General features: G+C 41.8%; 1 long non-coding RNA gene across 9 annotated transcripts; it reads right to left on the bottom strand.

Annotated features, from left to right (window-relative positions):
- Window positions 1-967: 967 nt before the first annotated feature.
- On the bottom strand, window positions 968-6,036 carry LOC109759450 (uncharacterized). 9 transcript variants are annotated; one of them, XR_002232098.4, is made up of 4 exons: window positions 5,540-6,030; window positions 5,241-5,294; window positions 4,317-5,146; window positions 1,166-4,096 (listed from the first exon to the last, which is right to left on the bottom strand). It is a non-coding gene; the product is annotated as an uncharacterized lncRNA (long non-coding RNA). The 9 variants fall into 9 exon arrangements; XR_002232100.4 differs by having other exon boundaries at window positions 5,241-5,291; XR_002232094.4 differs by having other exon boundaries at window positions 968-2,315; window positions 2,406-4,096; window positions 4,317-6,036.
- Window positions 6,037-6,365: the final 329 nt, after the last annotated feature.

Below are 6,365 nucleotides of genomic sequence, written 5' to 3'. Positions count from 1 at the left end.
TCTTTCTAGCACTTGTTTAATAAAAGACAGAGGGTAATGATCTTTTCTAGTTGCTTTGTTTAATTTTCTAAAATCAATTACTATTCTATAGCCTGTAACAATTCTTTGTGGAATAAGTTCATTCTTATCATTAGGAAAAACAGTAATACCTCATTTCTTAGGGACACAATGAACATGACTTACCCATCTACTATCAGCTATAGGATAGATTATACCTGCTTCCAGAAGTTTTAGTATTTCCGTTCTTACCACTTCTTTCATCTTCGGATTTAACCGACGTTGGTGATCAACAATGGGTTTAGCATCAGGTTCCATATTAATCTTGTGCTGACATAGAGTGGGACTAATGCCCTTAAGATCATCAACAGTATATCCAATAGCAGCTCGGTGCTTCCTTAGAATTTTCAATAATCTTTCTTCTTCATGTTCTGAAAGGTTAGCACTAATAATAACAGGATATATCTTTTTCTCATCGAGAGAAGCATATTTCAAAGTGCCAGGTAGTTGTTTTAATTCAAACACATGATCACATTTAGGTGGAGGAGGACCTCCTGGTGTTTCGATAGGCAAATTGTGTTTAAGCAGAGGTTGTTGTTCAAACAAGATTCTATCTATTTCATTTCTTTCATGCATAAGCAAATCATTTTCATGGTCTAGCAGATGTTGCTCTAAAGGATCAGTGGGAGTTACAACAATAGAAGCAAGACCAATAATTTCATCCTTACAAGGAAATTCTTTTTTATGAGGTTTTCTACTAAACTTGAAAAAATTGAACTCATGAGACTCGTGACCAAAGCTAACACCGACCGTTTGTTTAGTGCAATCTATAGTAGCATTGACGGTGCTCAAGAATGGTCTACAAGCGGTTGGTGGATGATATAAGCTTGGTATCGACACCCAAAGCCTAAAAATATAGTCTCACAGGTGGTATATGAAGCGTCCTCTACAAATTATGGTGACTCGAGGCTGAATGACGACCTTTTCAGTCAATATCATTATTGACGGTTATTGTGCCGCCTATGCTAGAGTTGCTCCCTAAAGCAAGTTCAACAGTCCCCCTAAAATTTCTCCCCTATTTCTCAAAATAGGGGACTGCCTTAACAAGATTCTCCCCTAAAAATTACTCAACTCCAGCAGTTCCCCTAAACATCTCCCTTATTCTATATTTTAAGAATATTTCATAACTACCAACGGCTAGTTTTCAAATGGCTAGTTTTCCAATGGCTAGTATTCGGCTCTATAAATACATGATCACCCCTCATATCTCTCACAATCATGATTATGCCTCCTCTTCTACTTCTCTTTCGCCATCTCTCCACAACGAAATGAGTCGCCGTCGAAGCTTGGCCCGATAATTTGTGAAGATTCCTCCTCCGAAGACGAGGAACTCATGATGGCTGCAATCGTAGGAAAGGAAGAACAAGCCCGGTTGGATGCTCCACGACATGGAGGTTCACAACTAGGACGCTAATCTCTTCAGCGTGATTTTGCGGGACGCTTTCAGAACCTCCACAAGGACTATTTTGCTTAGAACTGTACCTTCACCCCGAGGATGTTGTGCAATAGGTATGAAACTGGTGCATCCGTTTCGTTTTCACCATAGTAGCGATTCTTCATGTCTCATTTTAAGTTTTTCTTCACAGGTATAGAATGCACCGTCCTCTTTTTCTTCATAGGACAAGTAGGTTCTTCAGGCCCTTCGAGATCACTTTATCGTTCTTCATGCTTTTCGAGATCAATTTGTTCTTCTTCAGTCCAGTGCAAATCATTCAATCCGACATCACTTTGCAAAAGATCAAAATAACTCTGGCTGTCCATTACCAAAATCTGAAACAGAAACAAACGAACCATACATCATATAGATGTGCAACAACCAGTAGCAAATAACTACCGGCAATCAGTTGCAAATAGCTATGTAAATGTTATCTCCCAGTAGTAAATAACTTGCAACAATCAATAGCAATCAGTAGAAAATACAAATAAAATCAAATAGCAGCAGCAGCCAGTAGCAAATTACTAGCGATAGCAGCAGCAGCCAGTAGCAAGCTATCTCTCTGATCTATATCTAAATGTGCAGCAATCAGCAGTACAACACATCATACAATAGCATACATCATAAAAGGAAGCACCATACATCTATATAAATGTGCAACAATCAGCGCATCTCTCTATCTCTGCTCTCTTTCTCTCTGTTCTCTCTAGGAGAAGCGTGTAGCAAGCCACACCATGAATGGATCCATGTCATCTCTCTAGCAGCACCGCCCAGCTCCTCCCTTCCAGCACGTCCCAGTCTTCACACGGCGGCCACGCCACCCCTGTATCACTCCCCGGTAGCGCCATGACTCCTTAGCCTAGATTCACTATTTTTTGCCCGGATCAGAGAGAAAACTGAGGAGGGAACGAACCTGCGATGCGGTGGCGGGAGGGAGCTTTCCGCAGCAAAGTCGGGGAGGGGATTGGGGAGGTCGTAGTTCCCCTAGATAGAGGGGAGAGTGGCAGCGTTTTTGGGGAGGTAAAAAAAGGGAAGTAAATTAGGGCGCTGCTGGAGGTAGTTTTTTCTGCTTTCTCCCCTGAAACAACGATCGGAGAGGGCTTCGGGAACTGCTGAACTTGCTCTTATGATGACTCGAGCGTGCAAGACTAGCCACAGTGGGAGTAACTTCAGCAGTAACTTCGAATCCAACTCAGCAAATTTGTCTATGTGGCAATGAGTTAATGAAGAGAGAGGTAGTTTGAGTAACTTAGCTAGTTACTGTAGCATCACATGTCCCAATGCAATATGAGTCTATAATTTACTCCCTCCGTTCCTAAATATAAGTCTTTCTAGAGATTTCATCAAGTGACTACATACGGAGCAAAATGAGTGAATCTACACTCTAAAATGTGTTTACATACATCCGTATGTTGTATTCTATGACACCACACCTATGTTACTACCCACTATGAAGGTAGTAACATAGTCTAGGGATACTAGATGATACCCCGCGCGCTGCGGGAATTGTAGAAAGAAATAAGAGGATATATTAGAGAAATGAAATATAGATAATTTGAATATAATTGTTAACCAGTCATCTCCCAGCTAAAATAAAATCATTTCATAAAACTAAACAATTCACAACTGGGAAGAAAAATACAAAGATTGTGTGTTTTATATCATATCAATGTTTGCCGGTGTTTCCGTTCCAGTGACTACTCAACCATCCGCTCAACCAAAATAACCGACACACAAAGAGCAGATAAAGAAACACAAAACAAATAAACATTGGAGATCTCCCTGGGTGGTGGTAATGCTTCTTTGTCACTTGCATGAAATTCCTTATCTTCATCTGGCCACAATAGCGAGTAGTCATCTGCATTAACAGGGAGGACAAAACAGAATAGCGTGCAAGAACATTTGCATGATGGTGAGAACAGAAGCGTACCAGTTCAGGTTGTATCATAATTCTGCAAATTTATTCAATCTACTAGATTCAGCGAATGAAATAATTATACAAAAATTAGCGAGAAAGGTAAGTTTTAAAATGAAATAAGGTTGTGAGCCAGTTAGACTTCATAAGACAATGCCAGGTAAGGGAGAAAGCTCTTAAACTTTGCATAGTGGAACTTTGGTTCAATAACGGAACATAGCATCCCATAAGCATATTACGCATTCCGTACATTCTATTCTAATTAATATTGTAAGAATTATGGCTTGGGAAGTCAGGATACCTTGTTACAAACAAAAGGCATGTACGTTGTGTCAAAAGATTATGACAATAAAGAGGGATTAGAATTGAATCTTACGACGCAAAGACGGACATAATTAGACTGTAGGTGTAGCACTGAAGCAATAAAAGAATAACAATCTGTTACGACCATTAAAGCAGGAGATGTTCTTAAGTCTATATATTGGGAAAATAGCACTCGAGTCTTGACAGCACAACATCCAGGAACTGCTAGATGATTCCATCATATACTATTTTTTTATCATCTTCCTTTGACTGTTCACAGGCCTATACTTGTCTACACTCTCGGGTGTGCATATATGATGATGTAACTCACGACAGTAAAACATCAGAATGATTGAGACTCAATCGCCGAATATAGAAAAAAGTACCTGCAATTAGCAAAATATTTTGATTATCCAGAGATACATTCAGCAAACATCATAGATTACAAATATAAGGTTTGTTGAATGACAGAGAGGATTACTGATGGCATTCCATTAGAGAAGATTTGAGCACTTTTTGTAAGGTAATTTCTTTAGAAGGCTTCTTTAGCAATGCTTGCAAAAATAATGCACCCAACAGCTAACAAAGCAAAGGAGTAGGAGTTACCTTCACTGGACGGTACGTATCGCCTATATCAAAGGGGTACAATAATATGATTGACGCCGCCTGCTAGAGAAAATTGGTTAGTAAACAACAAATCTGCAAGTTGAAACTATTTTTTTGGATCTGGGTGTGTATCTTGATGGCAGCAGATCATGGTGTAGTTCAGGTATGACGCAGGAGCTCTCCTCCCCTGACAAAGCAAACGCTTCTATCGGCTGCATATCTACCTGACCATGTTGCATCATACGAAATTGATATCTCCACTTGTCCTCTTCCTTTATCTAGTCTCCGCCATCCTTTTCTCCCGATCTATGTGCAGGTTGAGGCGCACGCAAGCGGCAATGATGCTGAAAGTGAAGGAAGTTTTGCAATATTAAACCTTTATACGAATTACATGCATGAGAACTTGAAGCATCAAACCTGACAGTTTTGCAATATTAAGATCGGTCGGATTCAAGAGTAAAGAAAATCTTTCATCAGTCATTCGTATGCGAGATGCTGATTCAAGGGCAGAGAAGCTTGTCAGTCATCAGTGAGGTCATATTGGTTTGGGTAAAATATAAGGGAATGCCTAGAATGCACTGTATACCTACAGGAATAAAACAAACAAAACATTTTATTGCCAGAACATACAGATTCTAATATAGAGATAATCACAAAATGACAACATTAACTACAAGAAATCTTGAGCAGATGATCTCATCATATAGTGCATAATGTTAATCTCGGTGGATGAATAAAAATGCAGCAAGAAGCTATCATAGCATCACCGCCTACCTCTATGGTGTAGGATTACAAGCGGTCAGAAAGTTGAATAGAGATCAAGTGGCATCCTAATAATGCACAACAGTAAGCGAAGGTGAAGGACTTGGAATTCAGCAATAAGGGCTTAAAAGATCCAACGCATGAATAAACATCAGTGCGTACCTTCGTGTAGTAGCAGAAGTAGGAATTGATGGATTCCTGACGGCGTGCGACCTGCTGCAAAATCAAGATATATAGGTGTAGGGAGCCATCTCCAAAAATAAATGAAAAGAAAGATGATGGACCCAGACGCTATTGTGAAGAGGAATAGAGAGATTACAGGAATCGAAAGGGAAATTGCGATATTCATGTACCAATCTTGATTACTCACGAAGAACTCTTCATGTGCAACACTTAATTATATAGAAATAGTCAAAAGGGAAAAATATTCACAACTTAGATGGAGTTTGTAGTAGAAATACCTCTGCACGATGCCCGATTGCAACGAGGCAGCCACGGTGGCATCTATAGGAGCAGCGACGCTTCCCATGTGGGTCGCTTGTGGTTGTGCGGCCAACTTGGCCGGCACATGTGTGGGCAGTGGATGCAAGAGGTTGCGGCTGGTTTGGGTGGCGCAGATGGCAGGTGGAGGAGCATCACCAGAGCTACATTGGATGGAACAAAGACATAGACGTGGGGAAGGACTGGGGTGCCGCCGTCTTGATGATGCAGGCAACACACCAGCGAAACGTAGCCCCAGAGAATCCTGGAGTGCAATGGAGGCAAGCCAAATCGGCGGTCGTGCCGGAGAGCACCTGGCGTGGAGATGGGATCCCAGCCGCCGCCGCCCTGTACAGTAGATGGGATAAGATTTCTGGAGGGGGTCGATGGGTTGCCTCTTGCGTGGAAGATGTGAGCGCCGGGAGGGGAGAAAAGAAAATGAGCGATGGGAAGAGGAGGAGATTGCGCTGAACCCACGTAACGGAGTGATGGTCAATTGGGCATTAATAGTAGCGCGCACATTAGAGGGTCGGTGGAGATAGTCGCGGCTGTAGGCATCGAGCTACAGCTGATACAATGGTTAACGCAATTGAGATAACATGGTTGATGACGTGGATAACTTGCATGTTTAGATAAATAGGTTAGTGGGGTGAATTTCTTATAGCATCTCCAGCCGCGCCTTCAGAAAGGCCATCTCAGGCGATTTTTTCGCGCCAGCGCCGAAGAATCGGCCCAGTCGCACCCCAGGAGCCCGATTTTCGCCGGCCTGGGCCGAAATTAGCGCCGGCGGACCCAGGCCGAACCCGG

Source organism: Aegilops tauschii, chromosome 4, assembly GCF_002575655.3.
Source record: "Aegilops tauschii subsp. strangulata cultivar AL8/78 chromosome 4, Aet v6.0, whole genome shotgun sequence".
Taxonomy (NCBI): domain Eukaryota; kingdom Viridiplantae; phylum Streptophyta; class Magnoliopsida; order Poales; family Poaceae; genus Aegilops; species Aegilops tauschii.
Note: the sequence above shows the minus strand (reverse complement) of the source record. Positions and strands in the feature narration are given on the sequence as shown.